The following is a 26,418-nucleotide window of genomic DNA, read 5'->3' on the forward strand; positions in this document are numbered from 1 at the left end:
CACGATATTTGTGTAGCAACACTGGGGAGCCTGAGCAGGACCTGGAAAACCACCCACTAGAAAATTGGGTGCCTCATTTGATTATCTTTAAGGCCAGACAGGTAGCCATATTCTTTGCCAGGCTAAATCCAAATTCCTTCTCAATGTTTCTCTAGGAGTTGAGGATGATCCCATCTAACACAATCTCAACTCAATCCAAAGCCCACAGAATGATCTATCAGGCATTCTTGTATCTCATTTCAGAAGGGATTTCAAGCGCGGCTCACTGCAGTGTGAAACAGAAGAGGGACCAGCAGACTTTTTCAGATCAGAGTGTTATAGGCTCTGCAGGATATGTAGTCACAGTGGTCTCAGCCCTGCCCTTGTAATGGTTGTGGGATATTTGTACACTGCGAGAAGATGTATGGCTGTAATTGATATAATAAAAAGCTGAACAGCCAATAGCTAGGCAGGAGTTACAGGTGGGACTTCCAGGAAGAGAGAGAACTCTGGGAAGAAGAAAGGTGGAGTTGCCAGCCAGACACAGAGAAAGCAGGATGGGCAGTATGGAGATGAGGCAACAAACCATGTGCTAGAACATTGATAACAATATTGGTTAATTTAAGTTATAAGACTAGTTAGGAACAAGCCTAAGCTAAGGCTGAGCGTTCATAATTAACAATAAGTCTCTGTGTCATTATTTGTGAGCTGGTGGTCCGGACAAGAAAGTACTGCTACATATGGCATTTAATGTGGAGACTTGAATATCTACACAGGGTCTCAGAAAGTGGTCTCTTGGGTAGGCTCAGCATACAGAGGTGTGACTCTTCTAAGAGGCCCTGCTGTGCAACCTAGCACTGGAGCAGCGACACTGGGTACAAACTCCTGCTGCAGGAAGACACAACAAATCCCCAGAGCTAGGACCGGCAAATGCAGTTCAAGGCCAGGTACTAGCCTGCATGAGGCCAGGCTCTCACAGCACTGAGGGGAATGGAGGCAGCCATCAGCACTACTCCGTGACAGTAGCCTAGAAGTTTAAGATTTGTCTCCCACAGTCAGAGAAAGCAGGAGGCTACAGACATGCAAAATGTCAGGTCTAGACACACACACACACACACACACACACACACACAACTCTAGAAAGGTACAATATGCTTAAAAAGGTGTTTAGGTGCTGAAGGAAAAAAAAGAAAATGGATATAAACAGTCGTAAATAATAGTTTAAAGATAATAAAGTCTCTAGAGAGAGTAAAGTAATATTTAAAAAAAAAGTCACGCAAGGATGAAAAATATAACACAGAGAGTTTGGAACTTTAATGGTGCCTTGTTAATTTTGAATTTTTTAACACTAATAAACAGAGAGAATGACAGCTGCTGAGAGACACTGGATTATGAAAGTGACTGATAAATTAATCCAGCCTATATACTTCAAAGAAGTCTTGGCTTCAGAATGGAAGTTGGGAAATGTGTTGCATTAGGGAGAGGTTGTATTTTTGTTTCCACAGGAAACAAAAAGCTATGGAATCCTTCAAAATTAATAAAGATCAGATTTAACTGTGGGAGACTGAGGATCTTGGCTATAGACATGAGGGAAGGAGCCAGGAAAGACTACAGGACAGGTGACATGTATGCTGATCCCTCTGCAGGGAAACAGCTCTGAGACTGAACGAGACATGATAAATCTTATTGGCTACAGAGTCCTCATGACTTATTATTACATGCCATCATTTCATATGTCATAGATATAGGTTTGGTTATATAGTCCAAATGGGCTTATAATGTTGGCAGATGTCTTTTACCTGCTCAAATATAGAACAAAAAATCATCTTTATCTGACTTATACATATTTCACATTCCATACTTGTGTTAATAAAGATATATATGTTACCTTTAAAATTTTGTTTGTTTTCAGAACAAAAGGACCAGAAACTAATAAAGAACAGTAGACCAGGTGATCCAGCCTCTCAGAATGTCTCTGTTGCAGTTTCCTCAAAATTCTGCATCCAGAACAACTTTGAAGCTGCTAGCTGAGATGGTCCAGCTTCATAGACTACTGCAGCGAAGACTTCAGATAAGCTCTACACTTCCCCATAACACAGAGACTAAACAAAAAATAATACAGCTGGCTCTCCTAGGACTTGATCATTATTCCAGTTTTTGCAGGGTCCTCTAAAGATGCCATCACCCACGGACAACAGGAAACAATCTGGAGAACATGACACCCATATTCCCAAGAGGTGGCATGGTGGTCTCTGGTCATTCAGTAGATGTTTGTCATTGTTTGGTGGGTTATTTATAAGTTGTTACTGGTCATGGTAAAAAAAAAAAAAAAAAAAAACTAAACAAAAAGAGGTTGGACTCAAGGATCTCTCTGAAAAGAAAAGGGGGATATAGAAATAATAGGATAAAAAAGAGTAGATTATTGAATCTATCTTTAAACTAAAAACAACTATTAATTTCAAATATTTTACACTGGTATGGAATTTTGTATATTGTTTATAAATTTAAGGTTATTTTTGTTATTATATACATATATATATATATATATACATATATATATATTTCTACTCTTATTTAACATATAGTAGTTCATTTAACAGTGTAATATAAACTCCTAGTCCTTGAAAGTTATTATTACAAACTATTTAGGATAATTAAAAAAATACAGGTTAGTAGTTAGTCATCTAATTATCAAATTTATGGCCATGTTAGGTATGTTTTTAAGGTCATGCAGAGATATATTTTAGAGAGGCAGATGGTCTTCAAACACTTCAGAGATCTAAAGACTATGGCATTTAATATGTTTTAACAACACGAGGCTTTGTAATGACAATGAGATATGTCTGCATCTGGCAGCACCAATTTACTTCAAAAAAGGATGATGGGCATGGAAGAACCTCCATATGGAGTTTCCTTTCAATGTGGTAAAGCTAGTCATTTGGGCAAGAAACTGCCCTTGTCTCAACTGCTGACAGAATGCTATCCAAATTGGACAAACAGGACACAAAAGAAGGCAACTGCCAAACTTTGCCAAGACGAAGTAGAACAGTCCTTCAAAAATTCCTGCTTCACAGAAAACTCTGTCAGATATTAATGTTCTCCAATGTCCCCCAACATTGCAGAGGAACTTTGGGTGACTGTCTAGGCAGCCAAATATCTCTACTGTTTCTAAAGTTTTGGAAGTTGTTTGCTCTGCATTTCCTGTTTACTCAAGTAATATTTTATCTTTCTTGGGTCTCTGATGAGGATTGAAGACGAGATAATTATACAATTTTCCTTGTTACCAAATTCAGAAAAAAATCTTACATAAAAGATGTAAAGTTTGTAAAGTTTATAAGGTTAAGAAGCATAAAAGCTTAAGTTGTTTATCTACAAAGATGTTTTAAGGTCTAAAGATATTTTTAGGATGGTAATACAAATTATGATAGAAAATGGTTCAGGTATAAAACTTTGGACTCAAGATAAGACAGATAATAGAGTAATTTATCCAAATTTGCCAAATACAAAAGGACTGAATGTTATAAATGTAGTTCTTACTTGATACTTGTTCTTATTGTATATAATTTTACTGCATTAGAGTTAAAACCTTTCCTTTTTATTTAGACAAAAAGGGGAAAATGTTGTGAGATATTTGTACACTGTGTGAAGATGTATTGCTATGATTGGTGTAATAAAAAACTGAACAGCCAATAGTTAGGCAGGAGATATAGGTGGGACTTCCAAGCAAAGAGACAATTCTGGGAAGAAGAAAGGCAGAGTTGCCAGACAGTCACAGAGGAAGCAGGATGGGCAATTTGGAGATGAGATAATGAACCATGTGCCAGAATGTAGATGAATATAAATGGGTTAATCTAAGTTATAAGAGCTAATTGAGACAAACCTAAACTAAATGCCAAGCTTTCATAATCAATAATGTTTCTGTGTCATTATTTGTGATGTTGGCAGCCAACAGCAAAAACACATTTGGTGGCCAATGTGGGCCTGCAACCCATGGGGAGAGGGAGCGAGCTACCTGAAAAGCAGACACCAGGAAGTTTGGAAGAAGCCTGAATGGTGGGAAGTGAGAGCATGGGTATCACTTGAATGACAAAGCCCGCTAGCAGTGGGTGGCTAACTCTGGTGGCCTTTGGGCCTGGGCTGGGTGGCAGCTGGAGGCTGCTATAGAAAGGCTGCAGTGGGAAAACCCCAGACTCACCCAGAGGACCCTGGGAAGGGAGAGAAAGCCAGTTGCAGCGGTGACTCCAGAGGCGGCAAAGCTGGCATGCTGCCTCTCAATCTCATGCCCCACACTGGATACAAGATGATGCATTATCTAATTGTTCTTGTATCAATAAAACCTCAGGATCAAAGAAGCAGCAGAGAAGTGACCGCCCCCCTCTCCTTCCTCAATCTAAAAAGCTGAGACTCTTCTAAGTCCCTCCCTACTACTTCCTGTGTCTCTTTATATGTCCTCGGTCCTCCAAAACCTCTATGACTAATTTTGGTCAGCTAGTAGCTAGCTCCACCCTCTGATCCAAAGTAAACTTTATTGTCAGTCTTGGAAGTGTCAGAGTGAGATCAAAATATCCTACAACAGTAATGTAAAAGTAGCCATCAGCATTACATAGGCAAGTGAAGGTGGTAGTCTTCTATAGGGCATTTATCAATGAACTTTAAAATTTGAATTTAATATACTTTTTTCTGTTTTATATTTTCACAACCACTTAAAAGTTTAAAGGAAAAAGGTGGCCGCTGGCAATCATGGGACCAAGGAACATCTCTAAGGAGCCTGTAAGACCCATGGAGGCTCCAAGGGGAGACACCACAGAGCCTCGAAACTAGAGTCATGGGTGGCGAAGGCAGCAAAAGGTATGGGAGTCAAATGTGGGTGCAGCCGCAGCAGACAAAGAACATGGCACCACTGAACAGTGCTGGTCCTCAGCCGGCCTGCAGCATGGAGCTGGTGCTGCTGCTTGCCCTGCTGGAAGAGGGAGAGTGCCCCACGGCACTTCCCACAGGCTGCAAGCACAACAGTAGGGCCTGTGAGCATCAGGGCAGCTGGGAGCTAGGGTGGGGAGGTGTGAGGTGGCCTGGAGCTTGCACAGACCCTGCCCCCAGATGCCCTGTCTAGCCACAAGATTACCCTGACTCCAAGCAACAGCAGGATATCCAAGATGAGTCTCAAGGTTGTCCCAGTATTTATGGTGCTTCAGAAACCAGAAACCTTGAACCAGACCAATGACTCATTACAATGAACATTTGCAGGTAAAGTGGTTGGGGCAAATATATGTGTGTGTGTGTGTGTGTGTGTGTGTGTGTGTGTGTGTGTGTGTGTGTGTGTGTGTATGTGTATATGTATATATACTGTGTGACACACTGCAGCTTGCAATGCCATTTTGACAAACAAATATTTGATGGAGAGGTGGGAAAATAGAGGGATGGAGCAGGATGTGCATGGTGGAAAGAGGGGGAACTAAAGACACAACCGTGGTGACAGGTGTGGAAGAAGGCTGCAGTAGACAGGGGAGCACGTGGTTGCCTAGTAAGGCTTGCAGGGTAGTATGCAGCAGCCTGGAGTTTGCACAGACTCTGCCCCTGAACATGCTACTCAGCCTCATGATCTCCCTGGCTCTGAACAATGACAGGATGTCTGAGATAGAGAATGGTAAATTTTCTGGATTGGGCCTCCTCAAAAGACCTCCATGGTCCATGCTGCCCTTAGAAGCCATTTGACATCTATGGTCTGTGGTATAGCCAGGGGGTGTGATAGTGTCTGTGGTCCATGTTGCTGCTCCAGACCTGTTGATGCCTGTGGTCCATGTGGATGTTTGTGTTCTGTGCTGCCACTGGAGGCCATGTTGATGCCTGTGGTTTGGGGGCTATGTTGATTTCCATGTCCCTGTTGCTGCTAAGTGCTGCTGCCTGAGACCATATTGATGTTTGTGGTCCATTTTACCATCAGAGGACAAATAGATGTCCGAGGCCTGGGCTGCCACCTGAGGCCATGTTAATGTCTGTGGCCCGTGCTATTGCTAGAAGCCATGCTGATGTCTGTGGTCTATGCTGCTGCCTGAGGCCATGTTGATGTCCATGGTCCATGCTGCCACTGAGGGCCATGATGGTGTCCATGAACCCATTTTGCAGCCAAAGCCATGTTGATGTCCCTATGCTGCCACCTGAAGTCATGTTGATGTCTGAGGGCGATGTTGCCATGTTGGTGTCCGTGGTCTGTATTGCCACCAAGGGCCATGATGGTGTCTATAGTCCATGCTCTGGCTGAAGGCCATGTTGACATCCATGGTCTGTACTGCCATTAGAGACCATGCTGAGGTCTGGTCCATGCTGTCACCAGAAACCATGTGGAAGTCCCTGCTCAGTACTGGCACTGACTGTAAAGAACAAGGAAGCTTCTTTTGCAGTAGTATTGATGACTTCAGACTCAGTAGAGAATGAGAGACATAGAAGGCTCCTGTGACAATGTAAACCTCCTCCACCCCCACCCCCCAAAAGGAACAATCTAGACAGGAAGACATCGAAGAGAACTCGTAAAATTTGTGGTAGGAATGCTGAAGTGTAGCTCTTTACAGTTGATGGCTTCTGTCAGGGTGGGGTGGGGAAGGACTCAGTTTTCTTTAAGGGGCTGACCTCTGGGAGTTTGACCATGTTCTAGTAAGTAAGTATAATGAGCAACACAAATTGGATTTGGTATATTTTTTCTTTTCTTTTTCCTTGAAGGAGGTCACAAGGGTAGGGAGGGTGAGCCTGGGAGGACTGGGAAGTGAGTGTTATCAGGGTGCATTATGTGAAATTCCAAAATAATCAATAAAAATAGTATATTGGGGAAAATTTAGAGGAAAACTATTCTTAGATTCTGAGATGGGAGAGCAGGATATAGTTTTCTGACCCCTAGCACATGGACAGGCTCAAACACATGGATTCCTTTCTGTAATCTACAGCTGATCCTGTGGGTATTAGAAGGGGCAATAGAAAGCTGTTGTGACCTCAGATTACTCCATCCCAGAAGCTATGTCTCATGGTATCATCACTTACTCAGCTTCTGACTTCTCTAAATACAACCAGCTACTCTTCCATACCCACAGGTGGCACAGACAAACCAAGTCAATCCAGCGGGATGGAACGTGGGACAAAAGAAGTATGTATGCACAGGGTGTTCCTGAGACGGCAAAATGGTGACTTAAAGTAGTAGGGCTAAGATGGAGGTGACAGTTGGTGGTCAGAGGCTCTAGAAAAGGATGGAGAGTTTGGAAACATTGAATGAAGAAGAATGGCACAGGAATTGGGCAGAGAGAAAAAAAAAACTGGTAGGTAACATTTAAGGCCTGCATACTGCTGGTAAGTTTTAGCATCTTCTAGGTATATTAGTTTGGTTGTCATTGGCAACAAGTTATAGAACATCCTCTAAATGTGGTTTAGTCATCAAGTTCACTAGACTGTGGAAGACATAAATGCAGGGCAACTCTCCATCTTGCCTGTTTGTGCAACCTGTTTCCAGGGCAGTAGCACTGTGCAGAGCAGAGACATCCAGTCAATATATGTTGAACAAACAAGAAATTGATGCTCATAGGGTGAATGGGCTCTGAGCTTAGTTAATGGCTCATGATATCATCAGGATTCAGATTCAGTCCACTTTTGGTGGGTTAGTTCTGTCTTCACACCTGTCTTCTGTGGCTATGGTTACCACGGTGTTGCTGCTATAGCTCTGGCCATTCTAACCAGAGAGTGAAGAAACCTTTTCAGAAGCCTCAGCAAACATCTCCTTGGTCCTGTTCATCAGAATACCAATACCAATACCAATTCAAAATACAAGAAATATCTAATCCCAAATACAAACAGCACTGGGGCTAAGAAGCCTTGGTTTAGCCCAGTCAGAAAGAAGTCCCTTGGAGCTGAGGTGGGGACCATGTAGTTAAGGAAGAGCATAGATATCTGTAAGAAAATGGGGTGCTATGCAGCAGGAGCACATACAAAGGAGATTGGAAGTGGGGGACAAATTCTGGGCAGGTGATACCCCATGTCCTTTCTAGAAGGACTGGCTGGATTTTTCTGGTTTAGCAGAGAACCCAAAGGTCTTTAAAAATATATATATTTTTTTCTTTTTAGGAATGCTGAACAAAGTCATTGCCTTCTGTAAACAAAACAAAGATTTCTTGTCTCTTGGGATGAAATGAAAATTATAACCTGCTGGGCGTACACCAGCCTATAACTACTCACGTGAAGAGGCTGAGGAAAATTGGCTACCTGCTGTGAGTTCTGGTACCAGGAGTGCCTCCGAGGTGCAGGGACCATGCCAGACTTCCATGTGTTGCTCCATGCAGGCTGTTCACCTACCCAGCACGTAGTGCTGTATATGCTTTGTAGATGAGGGAGCTAGGCCACAGTGCATCCAATTGTGAGGGAGAGAGCTAGGACTCTCTACCATATTTTTCTAGTGTGTAGACGTGTGTGTGTGTGTGTGTGTGTGTGTGTGTGAGAGAGAGAGAGAGAGAGAGAGAGAGAGAGAGAGAGAGTGTGTGTGTGTGTGTGTGAACATGTGTGCACATGCGTATGGAAGGCAGAGGTCGACTTTGGGTGTCTTCCTCAATTGTTTCTGCTATTTTTCAAGACATGGATTTACACTGATGCTGAAGTTTCCCAGTTCAGCTAAGCTAGCTGGCTGCCTATTAAGCCCCAGGATCTGTCTTTCTCCATCTTCCCAGCATTAGGATTACAAGCTCATGTTACTTTAAAAGCCCAGCTTTTAAAAATGTGGGTTTTGGGGGTCGAACACAGGTACTCGTGTTTATGTCACAAGCACTTTACTGACTGGACCATCTCCCCAGACTCTACCTTTCTGAGTTCTGGCAGGGCAAAGATCCAGCATTTTCAGAAGGGCCGTAGCTAGAGTAGACTTTGGTTTTGATTGGAAGACTCTGGGTGTCTTGTCTAACTCCAGCACCTTCCAAAAGCTGTAGGCTGTGTCAGAACCCCCAGGAGAAAAGAACTCTTTCAGAGGTCTGCCTTTTCTATGGCTTGCAAGGCCCATGACCATCTCCTAATCTGAAACTCCATGAATTAAATTATTTTTCTGGAGACCTTTTCTCCATAGTACAGGCTGGCCTTCTTGTCACTCTGGCTTCAGAGACTGATGGGAACCAAAAGAATAATCAGGTGTGATAGGAAATCAAGGCAGACATGTGTTGAGGTATTTCTGGAAGATGATATTGAGTCACCAGAGAAAGTCTACCTGTGCCCTGGAAAACCCTTTCCATAGTCTAGAATTAGAACACAGCCAAGTGTCCTAGTGCCATGCTGAGAGAAGGCAGCAGGCTCAGCTGTCCAAACAGAAAGGAGGTTCACAGGCATTTCTCACTTATCTTTGAGCAAAGTGGTAATTGTCAGCTCCCACCCAGGGGTGTCATAGAGCCCGCATCCCCATTTTCTTCCCTCCAACCCTCTGTTTGCTTTGGGGTGACAACCTATGGTAGGTAGGATGGTAGGTAGGTTGTAGGCTTGAGACACAGTCTTAAAGGGACTCAGAAAGGACAAGGGACTTCCCTAATAAGCATGCTGGGCCCCATCAAAGATTGGTCTACAATCTTGTGGCAAGTGCTACCATGTGCTGCAAGAATCCAGGACGGGACAGATTTGGACTCAGTGGAAAACCAGGTGGTTTTAGCACAGATGTTTTAGCCTGAGTTATGTGAACTCTCAAAATCTCATTTCACAGGGGCGGTGTGGGAAATCAAATGGAATAAGAGTTCCTGGTTCAAACCAGGAGTGCAACAATATAGGGCACATTGGTTAATTCCTTTGTATTAAGCTATTTGTTTTACACCAAATCACATCAAATACTGAAGTATTTTCCTCATATGGTCCTATACTGATTATTTTTGCTAAGCAACTAAATACTCACAATACAATCATCTATGGTGATGTATTTAACTAACAATGGATTCTAAGAGACAAATAAGGCTGGGTTCAGCTGGGTGGTTCATATGTTATTCTTGCCTTGATTCATGTATTATATAGCAACTTTCTGTGACCAGAGTTGGCCATGACTTGGTTATGGTTTCACTCATCGGTTGGCAATGTCTGTGGACTAGGCATGCATTTCTGGAAGGTCAGCCTGGGCACGTGACAGGTGGGTTCCAAGAGCAGCAAGAGAAAAGGTAAGTACCACATGCAACTCAAGGTCATGCTGCCTCCTCTTCACTGATGCCCCACTGACCCACAGAAGTCACTTGGAGACAGTGATGGAGGAGGTAACAGGGTAGGGGTGGACATAAGGGAAGCATATGTCACTGGGGCTCTTCTTGTCATGATCTATCATCAGCCCTTTCTTCCTGGAAACCTACCCCTTCTCCTCAATGAGTCTCCTAGAAGTAGACTCATGACTCACCCCTTACACATCTGTGATTATCAATCTTCATTGTCAGCTTGAATGGATTTAGAGTCACCACAGAAACACACCTCTGGGTGTGTCGATAAGGATGTTTCCAGAAAGATTCAACTGAGGGGAAGACCTACCCTGAGTATGAAGGGAACTGCCCAGTAGGATGCGGTCGTGGATTGAATAAAAAGGAGAAAGTGGGCTGAGCACCAGCATTGCTCTCTCTACTTCCTAACTCCACATGCAACATGACCAGCTGCCTCATGCCCTGTCACTCTGTCTTCCCCACCATGATGGATTAGATCCCCTTTTCCACCATTAACCAAAGCAAACCTTCCTCCCTTGCACTCCTTCCTGTCGGGTATTTTGTTATTAAGAAGAAAAGTAACTAATACTTGCTGTGGATATTGCTCTGTATAAATAAAATGCCAATTGGCTAGTAGCTAGGCAGGAAGTATAGGCGGGACAAGCAAAAAAGAATTCTGGGAAACAGGAAGGCTGAGTAAGAGAGACGCTGCATGAAAAGATGTTAAGATACCAGTAAGCCATGAGCCATATGGCAACTTATAGATTAATAGAAATGGGTTGATTTAAGATATAAGAACAGTTAACAAGAAACCTGCCATGGCCATACAGTTTATAAGTAATATAAGTCTCTGTGTGTTTACTTGGTTGGGTCTGAGCAGCTGCGGGACTGGCAGGTGAGAGAGATTTGTCTTGACCCTGGGCCAGGCAGGACCAGGAAAATGATAGCTACAAATTCTATGTCTCAGCAAAAACTCAGTCTGGCAGACTCAGTCTGACATCCCTCCCGAGGGTCCCCAGCTCCTCTTCCTGGATAGTAGACATAGAAGTTTTAATCACATCTGGCTGGAGTCTCATTTAAGTCCCATAGTTGGGAGGTCTTATTTGCTCTGAATTGTCATTGCTCCATGCTAGCACCTGAAGGATGCTCTTTCTCTTCAGTGAAGCACCACACAGGCCCCTGGAAGTCTGGCCTTCTCTCAGCCTCTTTCTATCCGTCTGAAATGTACTCAATTATTCTGCTATTCTTGCTCACCACTGGACTCTGGTATGGAGCTGGCTAAGACCCTCTCCACACACTGAGCTGACATTTTGGTTCCATCTGGAGGACCAGAGCCAAGTCTCCCATGTTCTTAGCTTCCCCAAGTCCGTCTGAAGAATCTTCTTGTCTGATCCCAGCCCAGTATACATGTAAACCACGCCCCTTCCTGAGACAGCCACAGGACCCATGTGTTCTCTCAGTCTCCCCCCTGACTGCATCCTGCCGCCTCACACAGGTGAGCGGGGCTTGCATCTTTGTATCTGGTTTCCCCCAATTTTATGTAAACCCCAAGTTCTTTCTATTGCCTCGGAGAGCTGGGTTTTCTTTCTACAAAGCAGAACCAGAAGAGGGTCTGTTTTCTCCCTTCTTATAACCCCTCCCCCTGAAAACTGGAAGTTCAGAATGGTCTAATTGAGAATGGAGGAAACATTATGTTTATGTTTCAAATTATTCTCCCATTTGCTGCCTGTTGCCATGCATGAGGTCCAGAACCCACCAGCCCTTCTTCCTCCACCAAGCAGGCCCTTGGAACCGTTGCTTCTGCGATCCTAAGATGTACCTCACTGGGTTGCATGTAGGTGTTTATTCAGAAGAATGTGCTGGAACTGGGGGAGTGATTCATTTTATTCGGTAGCAGTTATATTTCTTATTTATAGGGTCCTCTGGGCCATGGTGACAAGAGTCCTGTTTGGGACGATTCTCTCCTATTATTTTACCACTAGTAACATCATTCTAACACTTGTTATGGCTTTCTGGTGCCGCATAACAGATTTTCACAAATGGTGTTGCTTAAAACAGTGTTCATGTATGATCTGAGGGTTTTCTTGGTTCAGGTTTCTGTGACCTGAACCCTGTGGAGCTAAGTCCTCTGCTCAGGTCCATTTAAGGTGTTGGCCTTGACTTTGGCCTGAGTTCTCATCCAAGTGCACATGGCTGGATTTCCTCCCAACTGGAGCCTGTGGTGACTTGTTTCATCAAAGCCTTCCAGGAAGGGCCTACACTTTCCTTAAGGCTTTTCTTCATATCAACTTACCCAAGATCATGTCCTATATGATGAACTCAAAATCAGTTCACATGGGGGTTAATGACAGCTGCAAAATCTTTCCCTTTAGTCATCTCACTAGGGGAAAACATGGTCACATTCCCAAGATCTGCCCACAGTTGGGGGTAGGGTAGAGATTACAAGGGACCTTCCTGGTGAGGGGCAGGAATCTGGGGACTGTCCTTGAAACTGTCTACCACACATGGTAAAGCTTGCCCTGGGCTAGGCACTCTGCCCCAGATTTTGGGAACAGAGTCACTGTGAAGATGACCAACTGAACTCCATCGCTGTGTGGGGTCATTGTCACAAATGGCTATCTGTCTCCTGCTTTAATCACTGTGGTGTTCTGTTTTATGCTGTGACACACAGGGCTTTGTTATACCAGGAAGATATCAAGTCCCGAAACAGGTCTATAAGCCCTTGTTAGAACGCAGATGTTCATTGCCGAGATGGGGCTAAGGGCTCTGACCAATTATTGAGAGGCAAAGGAAGCACTTATTGAACATGTATGATGCATTGGATTCAATTTTTCTATGGGACTCTGCTTTTACAGTTATAGTGTTCGTGCAAGACTAGTGTTCCTAGTCTGGAAGACGAGGAATCTGGGGTTGAGAATGTTTACATACCTTGCCTGATTCTGCAGAGCCAGGAAATGGTGTAAGTGGGTCTTGAACCAAGACTATCATAGCAAACCAAATACCTTCCTGTAATACGTGTGTGGACTGTGGTGTTGGTGTAATACACAGAATAATGAGCTTCGGGGCTCCCTTAGACCTCTCTCTCCTGGATTGAGGATGCAATCCAAGCAGCCACAGAAACTTTATGTTGATCCAAGGGCCTCCCTTCCTTAGCATCCAGAAGCAGAACCAGCACAATGTGAGTAGAAGAAGAATCTGATTTGGTGGGAAAAATCAGCTCCAGTGTTCTACTTAGCTACGGGAAGAGCAACCATACCCCTGACAATGTGGATCTCTCAACCCATCCTCCCCTCACAGCCTCAGCAACAGCAGACACTCCCACAGTGCAGCCCTTGCCTTTGTTTAAGATCCACTGACAATGCTCCCATTCAGCACATCTTCCTTTGAGAGAATGTCCTGACAGCTTTACTACTGCGGCTTCTTTATGGGGTCAGGGAAGAGTGAGGGACAGGACAAAATCAATAGTAAGCAGTGAGGAGAGCCTGAGAAGGTTTAACCCTGCACTCTGTGACCTCCTTCCCCACTCCCTCCCTGCACAGGCAAAGCTAACAGGACTTAGATTTAAAATGTGCACTACAAGACCTGGAGGGCATTAGGAATGGAGTTGACCAGGTCCGAGGGAAGGTCATGACCATGGATTTATTTGCTCAGGGCCTCCAGGCTGCTGTGAAGGGAGCAGGATCAGGGTTGGGTGATGAAGACCGAGGGAGTACTGTGCCTGTTTCCTCCAGAAGTGGTTCTCAGGAGGAGGAGGAGGGCTGCTAAGGAAAGCCTGCATCTCTCAGGCTGGAGGGATGATTCCATCCGGATCACTAAGGGGAGACCGGGAGAATTTGAATCATAGTAACAAATCCAGCCTGTTAGCAGTGGACAGAGAATAAGTAGGAACCTGCTACCAAGGAAGTTGGAGATGAGATCCCTGCTCATGGTGAGAAGGGGTGACCTTTCTCTTAGCTCTTCTGAGGCTGGCTGCATCTGGGTCCCCTCTGTAGACACAATACTGGGTACTACAGTAATGAATGAAGCCCTGCCTCAGAGATGGCATCTTAGCTAGCCCCAGGGGAGAGAAATCAGATTGACAGTCAGTGAGGGAAGAGTAAGTAGTAACATACAACCTCTTTCTAAGTGGAAGCACTCATGGGAAGAAAGGAATCTCCCTCATGGCATTGTGATAAATTCTCAAGCAGCACCAAGGCTGTGTGTCCAGTGAGTAAATGACCTCAGTAGAACTGCTCCTTTGTGGCCATTATTACCTAGTGAAAATTCCCTCCCCAAGGGCTAGCCATGCCTACATTGGCATTGGAAATGGGGCCACCTCCCTGTGCATGTGGGTTTTCTCATACAAAATAAATTAGGCTTAAATTAGCACCGTGTCTACTTCGATTTGTGCTTCTTCGCTATTAGTGAGGTTAAGTGCCAGTTTTCCAAATTTGTGTGCCCTTTTCCTCTCATATCCCCATTGGGGCAGACCTATAACTACATCATTAAACTGAACAGTGCCCTTGAGATACTAATAACAAAGGAAAAAAATGAATGGAAAAACTAGAGTAAGAGATGGAACAAAATATAGTCTGGGGTCCAGCTCTTCTACAGCTGCAGGACAAGAGTCTGAGGCTGGAGATACAGCTCAGAGGTTAAGAGCACTGGCTGCTCTTACAGAGGACCCCAACTGGGTTCCCAGCACCCACATGGTGGCTTACAGCTGTCCAGAACTCTGGTCCCAGGGGATGTAGCGCCCTCTTCTGGTCCTCTCAGAAGGTACTGCATGCACATGGCACACAAACATGCAGGCAAAAAACATTCAGATAACATAAAATAAGTAAACATAAAAAAATAGCGTCTGCCACTGTTACATGACCTATCTTCTCTGCAAAACAGAGAGGTACTAGAAGTTTCTGATTTAAAGAACCCTATTGAAAGGGTTAAGTGAGCTAGTATATGAAAAGCATCCAGTTTAGTGCTTAGAAATAATTACTAGGTCGGGCGTTGGTGGCGCACGCCTTTAATCCAGCATCGGAGGCAGAGGCAGGCGGATCTCTGCGAGTTCGAGGCAGCTGGGCTACAAGTGAGTTCAGGAAGGACAAAGCTACACAGAGAACCTGTTTGAAAAAAAAAAAAAAAAAAAAAAAAAAAAAAAAAAAAAAAAAGAAATAATTACTACAAACACAGGCTAGTCTAATTATGCTTTCAAATGCAAATGACACATCCTTACAGTTGCTTTCATTTGTAGAGTCCAAGGACTAGCCTAGGCAGCGCCTGTTAGTACTTGTCATATGGATAAAATATGGAAGGAGTGAATGGAGTAGACTGTCTGAAATCGGTACCATGTGCAAGTGAGTCCTAGATAGAGTAAACACTCACAGATCACATTTTCTTAATAAGTCGGGTTGCCAGCAACTGGCTAGGAGAATGCATGTGAAGATTAAACAACATAAGTCTTTAGCACAGTGCCTCCAGGCAGAAGCTGATGTGGTAGCGGCTGTGACAATAATTAATATTCAGTGACTGTTATTATGACAGGCCATGTGCTACGCACTTCACACACACACACACACACACACACACACACACACACACACACACACACCTTTAAATCCTACTCTTATGAGTAGGTGACATACCCAACAGGCAAGACAATGGCGTTTAGACAATACAACGCGGCTCATGCTAGGCTACATCCCTCTAAAAGAGAGAATTAAGGTTTAGATTCAATACCGCCACCTACTGGAACATACCAGCTTTCATAGGCTGCTTATTTACCTGCCCCATTTTACAAATTGTTATAATATTCTGTTCCATCTCTACTTTATCCATTTTCCACGTGGAGTTATCACTGGCATGTCCATATCTGTATTCCTGTCTAAGCTGAAATTCTGGAGCTAACTCTTATCCAATTTTCCATAATACATTCTTGTATTCCTAATGGTTACTATAGTGAAATATATCAGTTTCTGTAATGACTATTATAAATATTCCAGCCCAATTCCTTTAATGAAGTATGTGCTCCTCCTAGCATATTATTATATCCAACCCCCTTGCTGAATGTGCATGCTTCTCCTAGCATACTTCCTTATCTCTGTATTAATTCTCTGGATAGCCTATCTATCCCAGGCTCTCTATCCAACATGCTCCACTCCCATCTTGAACCCATAACCACTGCATCAGCAACAGCTGAGCCAGCAACATGCCTGTTGACTCTCTATTACTATCCCATGCTTTTCCCCGGACTCTGGGGTGCCCTCCAGAACTTCTGCCTCTAGTGTTATCCTCTGCCCACCTGCTCAGTGCTTCCTCTGAACCTCTAGCCTTTCTGAGCTGAAGGGAGGAGGTGGTCCTAATGCTGCAATAGAGCCTTCCTCCACCCATCCCTTATGATCACACAACACAGTCTGGCCCACATGCCTAATGTCTGTGGCCAGAGCTGCAAAGTCACCCTGAGGAAAGTCAACCTTTCCCATGCTCTCATTGCTAGTGCAATGATGTCCCCTGGGAGGACACATTCATCCTGACCCTATTTCTACTGATTGCTATGTTGTGTTTCGACGCACTGATTACACAGCCTTCCTATCGCAGGGCAGACTCCATCTCACCCGCTACTATTGGGCACCAGCTTTGTGCAGGGCCCTGGGACAGTAGTGATTCCAGCAGCCCCATCTTTGGTGCCAGAGTACTCTCATCCATATTTAAATCAGCTCAAGTTCGCTGTGGTGATAATCTTCCTCTTATACATAATTATACTTTACATATAGGTTTTTATTTTTAAAAAATCCACCGGAGAGCTCTACCATCTGTGTGGATTACCTCTCTCAGTGCTTAGCATGGTGCCACGGGCCTGAAGGCAATTAATGTGTAAGCTCTCTGATGATCCTGAAGTTCCCAGGCACTTTCTCTCAGCCACCCTAGTTAGTGTCTTAATGTGATAATAGGTTGATTGATTTTTATGTGAGTTTTAATCACCCATCAGACATTCAGCCTGAAATTCAATTTTGGCTTCCCTAACCAAACGACCTTGTCCAGGTTGCATTTCCTCTCTGCCCCTCAGTCTCCTCACCTGTTAAAGCAGGTTAATAAGAGGCTTAATGTGATAATTAAATTAAGTAGAAGCCCAGGTTAAAAGGTTGTGTATACTCATAAAATTCTACTTAGTCATTATTTTCTTCTTTCAGCATGTATTATAGTCTGGATCCTATGCCAGACTTTAGATCTATCAGGAGGCTAACATGTGGTCCTTGCCCCCCTTAAATCTGCAAACGGGTGGGCAGAAACACATGAAAGCATGTGCTAGCCATGCATTTAGATCTCTAGGAGTTCTTTGGGGAGAGAAAGAATAAATATTTATCAAATCTGACAATTCAAGTTGGTGGGATCCTTACAAAGCCACTGCGGTGTATCTGTCTGTGCATCTCATACTTTGGACTTGGCCTTCATGGCCTGGTTCCCTAGATGTCTGGCTTTCCTGAAATAAGCACCAGGAAGCCAATCAGACTCTTCTTTCCTCTGGAGCAACCATGCCCCCACGAACAGCTGCGAATGCTGATGATGACTTAACTATTCTGAAGCCATCCACCAAATCTGGGCCTGGATAAATATGCAATGAGCGGTTCCCCATTGACCCTTCCCCTGAATGCTTCTCCCAGCCCTGCTGTCTCCCACTGCCCAGTAACTTGTTGCTGTGGGAGACAAGTGTACTTAGTGTGATAAGTCACACTGCACCCTGGGCCTCTCAAGTCCCTTGTCAAGCTGACCTTGAAGCTATGCCAAAGCCCCAACTTTTTGAGGACAGAATGCCTTTGTGTTTAAATGCATCACACATCTGTGACACCACTCTTCAAATAATCCTATTGCCATTCTCCTCCTTGCAGGAGCCCCCTGAGGTATGGATCTTGCCCAGCTGAAACCTCTAAGGATGTCTAGATTGATTCCTTTCCTGTCACCCCCATTTCTTGAGTGTCAGGTTCCAAACCCACCCAATGACAAGTCTGGATGGGCCCTTTCTTAATGAGGTAAGAGACATTTATAGAGTACAAATCACCATCCTACGTGAGGTCCCTTAGCAGCACTGGAGGTGGAAGGAGAGATAAGCCGAACCAGCTCTTAAGACTTGGGTTGTCAATGTCATTGACTGGAATTCGGGTTAAAGGAGGCCAACAGACTTAGCGTTTCTGCAGCTTAGTTTGAATTCATTTCCCTTTGCAGCAGAGACAAATGGCAACATTTGGCAGCCTTAAAATATATCACATGCCCTCGTGATGTTTTGTTTACAGAGTTTATTTACGATAATAGTGGTTAATGTTTACTGAACACTAAACATGTCATCTATTTATTTCATTTAATCCATCTAGAAGCCCTATGAAGAGGAACTTGGATTAGCCTTTCTTGGCAGATTAGGCAGCTGAGGTGTGGGAAGCATGATTCATTTGCCCAGGGTCACATGGTTAAGTGGAGGAGGCAGCATTAAACCCAGAATGCCTGACTACAGATGACACACTCAACACCAGTGTGTCACCCTGTTGATAGAGAAGCAGGCTGTGTGTGACAGAGCGTGGGGGTTCCTTGGCAGTTGCCAGCTACCTGTATGACCTTGGACAGCTTACCTAAGCTCCCTGTATGGTGAGTACAATCACAGTGCTTTCCTCACAGGGTGGCAGTTCAAGGTAAATAGTTAGCATACAGAAAATACTTAAGTGTGTTGTCCGCTGAGGAGAGATCCCACGAATGTTAAGTCCCTCTGGGTTAGGAATCATACCTTGGGCTTCTCAGAATCCTTGCTCTCAATATGTTACACAGTGAAAAGTATCCATAAAGCCACAGATGGTACAGAATCCTACACATGCTATATATTTTCTATACATATAAGCTATGAGAAAGCTTATCTTATGAAATAGGCATCATGAGAGATTAACAACAATAAAGATAAAATAGAACAATTATACTATGGTGGAAGTTATGTTTCTCTCTCTTTCTTCCTTGTCTTAGTTGGGGTTTCTATTGCTGCAACAAAATACCATGACCGCAAATCAAGTTGGGGAGGAAAGGAGTCATTCATTCAGCTTACACTTCCATATTGCTGTTCATCATCAAAGAAAGTCAGTACAGGAACTCAAACAAGGCAGAATCCTGGAGGCAGGAGCTGATGCAGAGGCCATGGAGGGGTGCTGCTTACTGCCTTGCTCATCATGGCTTGCTCAGCCTGCTTTCTTATAGAGCCCAGGACCACCAGCCCAGGGATGGCACCATCCACCATGGACTAAGCCCTCACCTATTGATCACGAATTGAGAAAATGCCTTACAGCTGGATCCATGGAGACATTTCCTCAACTGAGGCTCCTTCCTCTCTGATGACTCTAGCTTGTGTCAAATGAACACACAAAACCAGCCAGAAAATCCCTCTTTCTCTCTTCCTCTGTATGTGTTTATTTGTTGTTTTTTAAGTCAAGAAAATGATAAGTTTGGCTGAGGAATAAAGTACTTTTTATCCAAGTGTAAGGACCTCACGTCCACCCCAAAACCCCTGTAAAGAAAGCTGGCCTTCGTGGCACACACTTGTAATTCCAGGAGTTGGGAGAGGAAGACTGGCAGACGGATCCCTTGGGCTTGATAACTATTCAGCCTGGTCTGCTCATCAAGCTCCCTGAGTCCAAGAGGCCCTGTGTCCTGGCTCTTGAGGAAAACAACAGTGGAGATTGACTTCTGGTGTGTGTGTGCGCTCTCTCTCTCTCTCTCTCTCTCTCTCTCTCTCTCTCTCTCTCTCTCTCTCTCTCTCTCTCTCTCCCCCTTTCTCTCACACACACACACTCACACACTCACACAGGCACCATATATCTGCAAGTCAGAGCTCAACATCCATGAGTCTGTCAGTCTCTTTAGATTTCCAGTCCCGGCCATGTACTGATTCTGGTAGCTTTAGCCACCTTCAAAGGGCATGTCCTCACCAAGGTAAACAAAGGATATATAAACAGTCTATTCATTCATGACTATTCTTTTCCAACTTAGTTGCCCCTTCAGTATTTCTATTTCATTTTGTCTCTTGTCTGGCTCCATTGGGTGGAAGGTAAATTGGTCAACCCAGTGCAGAAATGCCAGGTGGAAGAGGAAGCCCGATATTTCTCAAAATTAAATTCAGATCCTGAAGCCGGAAATAAAAGCTACAAGAGTCTAAATATCAAGTTACTAATCATTCACAAGTCACTTCCTTCCTGTTGATTTTGTCTCGGAAACAAACAGAGCCCCGTGTTCCAGTGCATTCACTGCATCCTTGGTTTCAACAATGATTTTTCAAAGGCTTGAGCAATCACTCCTGAAAGAGAGGAGTTGGGATGCTGATTAAGTCGCCCCAGTTGGGGAAGAGCTAGAATCTTGCCAAAAGGTTTCCAAGACTGATCGGCATTTAAAAGTGAAAGCAGCGTAGTCTGCTTGGGATTCATGAGCGGAGCTATGAAGGTATGTAATTATGACTGAAACGGAAATATAATTTTATCATTTGGGAATCGTGTTCTCTGCTCCACTTTTTACCAGCACAGCTATATATAGACATACTCATAAGGGAGATTCCTTGGGTAGAAGGCAAGTGAGAAAAATCATGCTTTTCTTTCCTCTGATAACTGATAGTACTAGTCAAACCCAAATAGATATTCACTTATCTAATGGTATTGAAAATTCACAAATATTGCATGGTTTTGCTACATGATGAAAGCTGCTTTTTTTCTTTTGCATTTTTAAAAAGATTTATTGTATTGTTTTTTCATTTGTGTGTGTGCATGTGTGCCTGTGTGTGTGTCTGAGTATATGCTATATGTGTGCAGGAGCCTTCAAAAGCCAGAAGAGGGCATCAGATCCCCTGGAACTGGAGTTACAGGAGGTAGGGAGATATGTGCTGGGAACCAAACCAGGGTCTCTGCAAGAGCAGTATATGCTTTTAACCACTGACCGACCCCTTCTTCTTTTCTTTTTCTTTTTAAGTTATTTCTATTTCTTTCTTTTCACTTCTGTTTTTTTTTTTTTTTTTTTTTTTTTTGTTACTTAGTTAGGGTTTCTATTGCTGCAAAGAGACACCATAACTATGGCAACTCTTATAAAGGAAAACCTTTAATTGGGGCCTGCGGCGAGCTCCTCGGCCAGCGAGGAAGAAAGACCACCACTCGAGGATTCTTCTCAGATCACACTTTATTGGAGTGCCTCTTGATTAAGGGAGAGCGGGAGGTGAGGAGCCCCGAGGACTAAACTGCAGCTGCTTATATGGGGAATCAAGCAAATGTGCTGTACTGTGATTGGGTCCCGCCAAAATGCAAGCACGGGGAGCCACGGGATAGGCTGAGGACATAAGGTCGATTATCATACCCGCGCATGCGCAGGTCACAGGACACGTAGTCCCGAGAGCGAGAGCATAGCCAAATACGGAGTTGTTTACAGCTAGGCTACCAGGAAGTTGGCGCCATCTTTGAATGGCAGCTCCCTACAGGGGCCAGCTTACAGTTTCAGAGGTTTAGTCCATTATGATGGTGGGAAGCAAGGCAGCATGCAGGCAGACATGCTAAAGAAGGAGCTGAGAGTTCTTACATCTTGTAGGCAACAGGAAGTGAACTGTCTCACTGGGTGTGACTTGAGCATATATGAAACCTCAAAGCCTGCCCCTTCAGTGACACACTTCCTCCAACAAAGGCACACCTCCTAATTGTGCCACTCCCTTTGGGGGCCATTTTCTTTCAAATCACTACAGTTACTGAGTCTTACTATGTAACCTACTCTCTCTGTAGCTCATCTTGGCTTCAAACTTCTGAGGCTGCTACCTTGGCCTTCCCAGTGTGGGATTGTATGCTTGGCCTAAGACAGTATCTTTTTAAGTTCTGTCGGCATTTTATATGAGGAGCTGAAGCCATCCCATGAGGTGGGAACTCTTTTTATTGCTATTATCATTATCATTATGATGGTTATATTTTGCAGATGAAAGAAATAAGGCATAGAAAAATTAAGCGAGTTCCCTGGGATTTCACACCTGGTATAGACAATGACACTGAGATCTAAAGTCTGTCTGACTCCAGAACCTTTCTCTCCATGATCCTCTTCTGTCTGATGAGTGGATTGACAGATGTTGATCTCACTCCAGATGCTTCCATATCAAGAGCTGAGCATGTCAGAACATCGGAAAGGAACATTATTTCATACAATATCATATCACCTATTTAGTAAGTACCATTTTCTTAACCTTATACTTGTGTTCTTGTGCCCTTTTAGGCAAGGCAGAATCCTTAGCCAGCCATATGCCTCAGGGACTTTGCACATGTCTTCTCTCGACTGGAATCCCCTGTCCTCACACCTTCCATGCCACTTAGCTACCACCTCCTCAGCCTTAAAATATCACTTCCCAGTCAAGTGTCTCCTGAATGCTTTCCCCTCACCGCCATTTCATGCATTCTCTTAGCCTCCTACACCTGTTCTTTTGTAACAACTTGCAAGTTTGCAATTAAATGTGTAATTAGTTAGTTATTAAATGGCAGACTCTGCTGCTAGGCTATGAGTTCCATGAGGATTGGGATCATGCCTATGCTGTTCACTGTTAGCAGAGAGCCTGTCAGCATTAACCTAGTTATGTTGGAACAGCAAACGAACCACCCGAAGGAGCTACTAGCCAGGCTTTGTGTCACCTGTGTTGTGGGATTGCTACACACAAGCATGGATGGAGGGGGTGGGGCAGAAGTAGAGGAAGCTGACCAGAGGAGCTTCTTACCAAGGTCTTGATCCTGGAGCTGGCCCCAGTGGAATGAGCTAACATTTCAGATGAAGACCCCAAGGACAGAGTACTGGGCCAGGCCAGCAAAGTCTGCTGAGTCAGTTGTCATTTTATGCATTTAGAAAATAAAATAAGCAAACACTAAAACAGCCTAAGTTGCTATTTTTCTTTCGTCCAAAAGCTCTTAACACAGAAACTGTCCTTTGGGGCCCAAAGACAAATGGAATTGCTTAGCCTGAATATGGTTGCTTTCACAGACTGATGGAAACCATAAAAGCTGAGATACAAAATGTGACCTGTGCCTTTGACCCAGATCCCATTCTTTCCTGGGAAAAACAGGAAAAGAGCTGTGGGTTTCTGAGAATGGATATCACCGCAGCTCTTCGCCTCAGCCTCATATTGTCCTCTTCTCAATGAGAAGGGCGAGATGGCGAAACGTCTCAGCTCAGTCACAAAGAATCTCTTTAAAACCAGTCCTTCGTTTTTTTTAAGCTCAAAATCAATGGAAGAAATCACATGAAGATCAATACTTTCAACTCCATAAAAATTAAAAACTACTCCATGTCAAAACTCCACACAACCCAAATTAAAGGCAAACAATAAATGGAGAAAAATACTCGCTACAGCTATGAGGGTGAAATCCAATTTGGTTCAGTTCAACACATGTCCATTGTGCACCCTCAGGTAATGAGAATTGTTAAGTATTGTCGAGGGTGGGGGAGCTGCCAATCTCAGGAGACACTCTGGGTTGCTAGAGTTCTGCTGAGAGCAGGGGGCAGATCTTCCCAGTGAGAGGGGTGTGCAGGACATAGACGTGCCCCAGAAGAAAGACAAGAAAGATCAGACTTGAGGCTGTGTTAGGACTTGAATCTGAACTGTCCCTTAGAAGCTCGTATTTGAGTGCCTGTCCCCCAGGCAGTAGTACTATTTTGAAACCACAGGGAACCTTTAGGGACCAGTGTAAGTAGACCACTAGGGGCAGGACTTTGAAGGTTATAGTCCAACCCTTGTTCCCAAGCGTTCTTTCTGCTTCCTGGTTCATCATGATGTGAATAGCCTTCCATGTTTCAACATACAGATACCCTTCAAAAATATGAGCCAAAGTATTTTCTCCATGCACGGTTTACTTTTTATCAACTTAACACAAACTGCGGTCATCTGGGAGGAGGGGACCTCAACTGAGCAAATGCCTCCATCAGATTGACCTGTGGGCAAGTCTGTAGGGGCACTTTCTTGGTTGATGATTGATATAGAAGGGCACTCTAAGTGGTGTCACCACTGGGCAGGTGGCCCTAGGATTTACAAAAAGGGTATCTAAATATGAGCCTGAAGAGCAAGCCAATAATCAGCATTTCCCCCACGGCCTCTGCTTTAGTTCCTGCCTCCAGGTTCTTGCCTTGACTTCCTGCTCTGATTTTCCTTCATGACAGACTGCAAGTTTTAAGATGAAACAAACCTTTTCCTCCCAGAGCTTCTTTTGATCGTGGTATTTATCACAGTAATAGAAAGCCTGCTAAGATGCCCATTTACCTGTTTCTACTGAACAGTTTGGTCACAGCAATACACAAGCATCTCATGCTGTTAGCCTGGAGTTCAGAAAAAGTTCCCTGAAGATATACTTTGTACTAATAAAAGTTGAGTAGGAATTATCCAAAGTAACAAGGAGAGAAGAGGAGGGCACTTAAAACCATGACTAAAACAAAGTCGATGAGACCCGAACATTTTGATGTGGATGAGTTGATGGAGATGATCGGTTATTCAGAGTTCCAAAACATGCAACATTGGGAGTGTTGGAGATGGGAATGCTCAACTAAACAGGATTAATTCATGAAAATCTTCCACTCTTCTCTGTAGTTGATGGGCAGCCATCAAAGGCTCCAACAGGGACTTCTGTTGGAGGGTTTTTGAAGCAAATCTTGCCAACAACTTGTTAGGACTAGGTAGATTGCTTAGTGCCTTTCGACTGGTGAGTAAAAGCTACTTAGGGCTTTGAAGTGACTTTTAGTCATGATTTGCCCCTTTAGTTGATTCACAGCCTCACATATATGAGTTGCTAATGTTCTAGAACAAGCAAGTATGCTGTGTTTGCATTGTGTCAGGGTTGTTTTCCACAGGCACTGCAAGTGTGCCTGGTTCCAATGCTGGTTAATGCAAGGGAAGAGATTATACGGGTGTCAGTACAGAAGTTTGTTCAAGACTGTCCTGCTTCTGCACCTGTCACTGAGTACATCGTCTAACCCCTTCATAGCACTCTTGACTGGATGAATTAGAATTTCAAAATGCATTTGGGAAAAGGGGTTATTATTTTAGGATAATACCCAGTACACAGAATGAACAGCTTCTTGAATAGATATGTCAAGGTTGCCCACACTGTGGGAGAAAGGTAATATTCTTATCAGTGGAGATTGAAGGAGGACAATCTAAGGGGACAGAGAGGAATCCTGATCCCCAAATGCAAAGAACAAATGTTGGTTCATTAGTTACTTTTCCCTATTGCTGTAACAAAATACCTTAGGCTTTACTTCCACTTGTGGCTTAAAGGTGCAGTCCATCATGATGAGGGACACAGTGGCAGGAACATTGCATCCAAGTCAGGAAGCAGAGAGAGATGAATGCCCATGCTCAGTAGGCCACATTCATGATAGGTCTTCCCACCTCAGTAAAGCCTTTGTGGTAACTCCTTCGCAGACGTACCCAGAGGTGTGTCTTCCAGGTGGTTCTGAGTCCAGTGAAGTTGACATTCACAGTTAACCATCACACTTGGTAAAGCATCACGGGACTCTCCAGAAAGGCAGAGCATCTAAGACACAGAAGTGGTCTTTGTCCCCAGTTCCAGGCACAGAGCCCCCAAACTTTGGAATTCTCCATGTCAGTAATAACAGTCAACAGACTCCTTCCAGAACACACCTGTGTCTCTGCCAACAAGGGACTCGGGTTGGTGGACCCTAGATGGTGTCTGGGCAGGTGATAGCTCCAGGAAAGCTCAAACTGTCAGACATATGATTGGATGACAAGGATACTTAGTGCCCCCTCATCCTTCCAACCTCAGGAGGCAGGGGAGAGGCTGCAGTTTGCTTCACAAAAGCTCCTAGCAGAAGTTCAGAGCCTCCAGGTTGCTCAGTGCAGATTTGTGGAAGCTTGGTGCCCCTCCACCAGCCTTGCCCTGGGCATCTTGTCCACTTGGTTGTTCTAAGGTGTATCCTTTATAGGATTCCAACAAGGACAGGGCTCTCAAGAGTTATGTGAAGCCTTCCAATGCAGCAGATTCTACTTGTGGGTTGCAAACCCTTTGGGGGCCTTGAATGACCCTTTCACAGGGGTCAAATATCAGATATTCTGCACATTAGACATTTATGATTCATAACTGTAGCAAATTTCCAGTTATGAAGTAGCAATGAAAATACTATTATGGTTGGGGGTCACCACAACATGAGGACCTGTATTAAAGGGTCATAGCATTAGGAATGTTAAAAAAAAAAAAAGACTGTTTTTTTTTCTTTAGCTTTTTATTCTTTGTGGCGTTCACATCATGCATCT

Source organism: Peromyscus leucopus, chromosome 1 (assembly GCF_004664715.2).
Source record: "Peromyscus leucopus breed LL Stock chromosome 1, UCI_PerLeu_2.1, whole genome shotgun sequence".
In the NCBI taxonomy this organism is placed as follows: Eukaryota; Metazoa; Chordata; class Mammalia; order Rodentia; family Cricetidae; genus Peromyscus; species Peromyscus leucopus.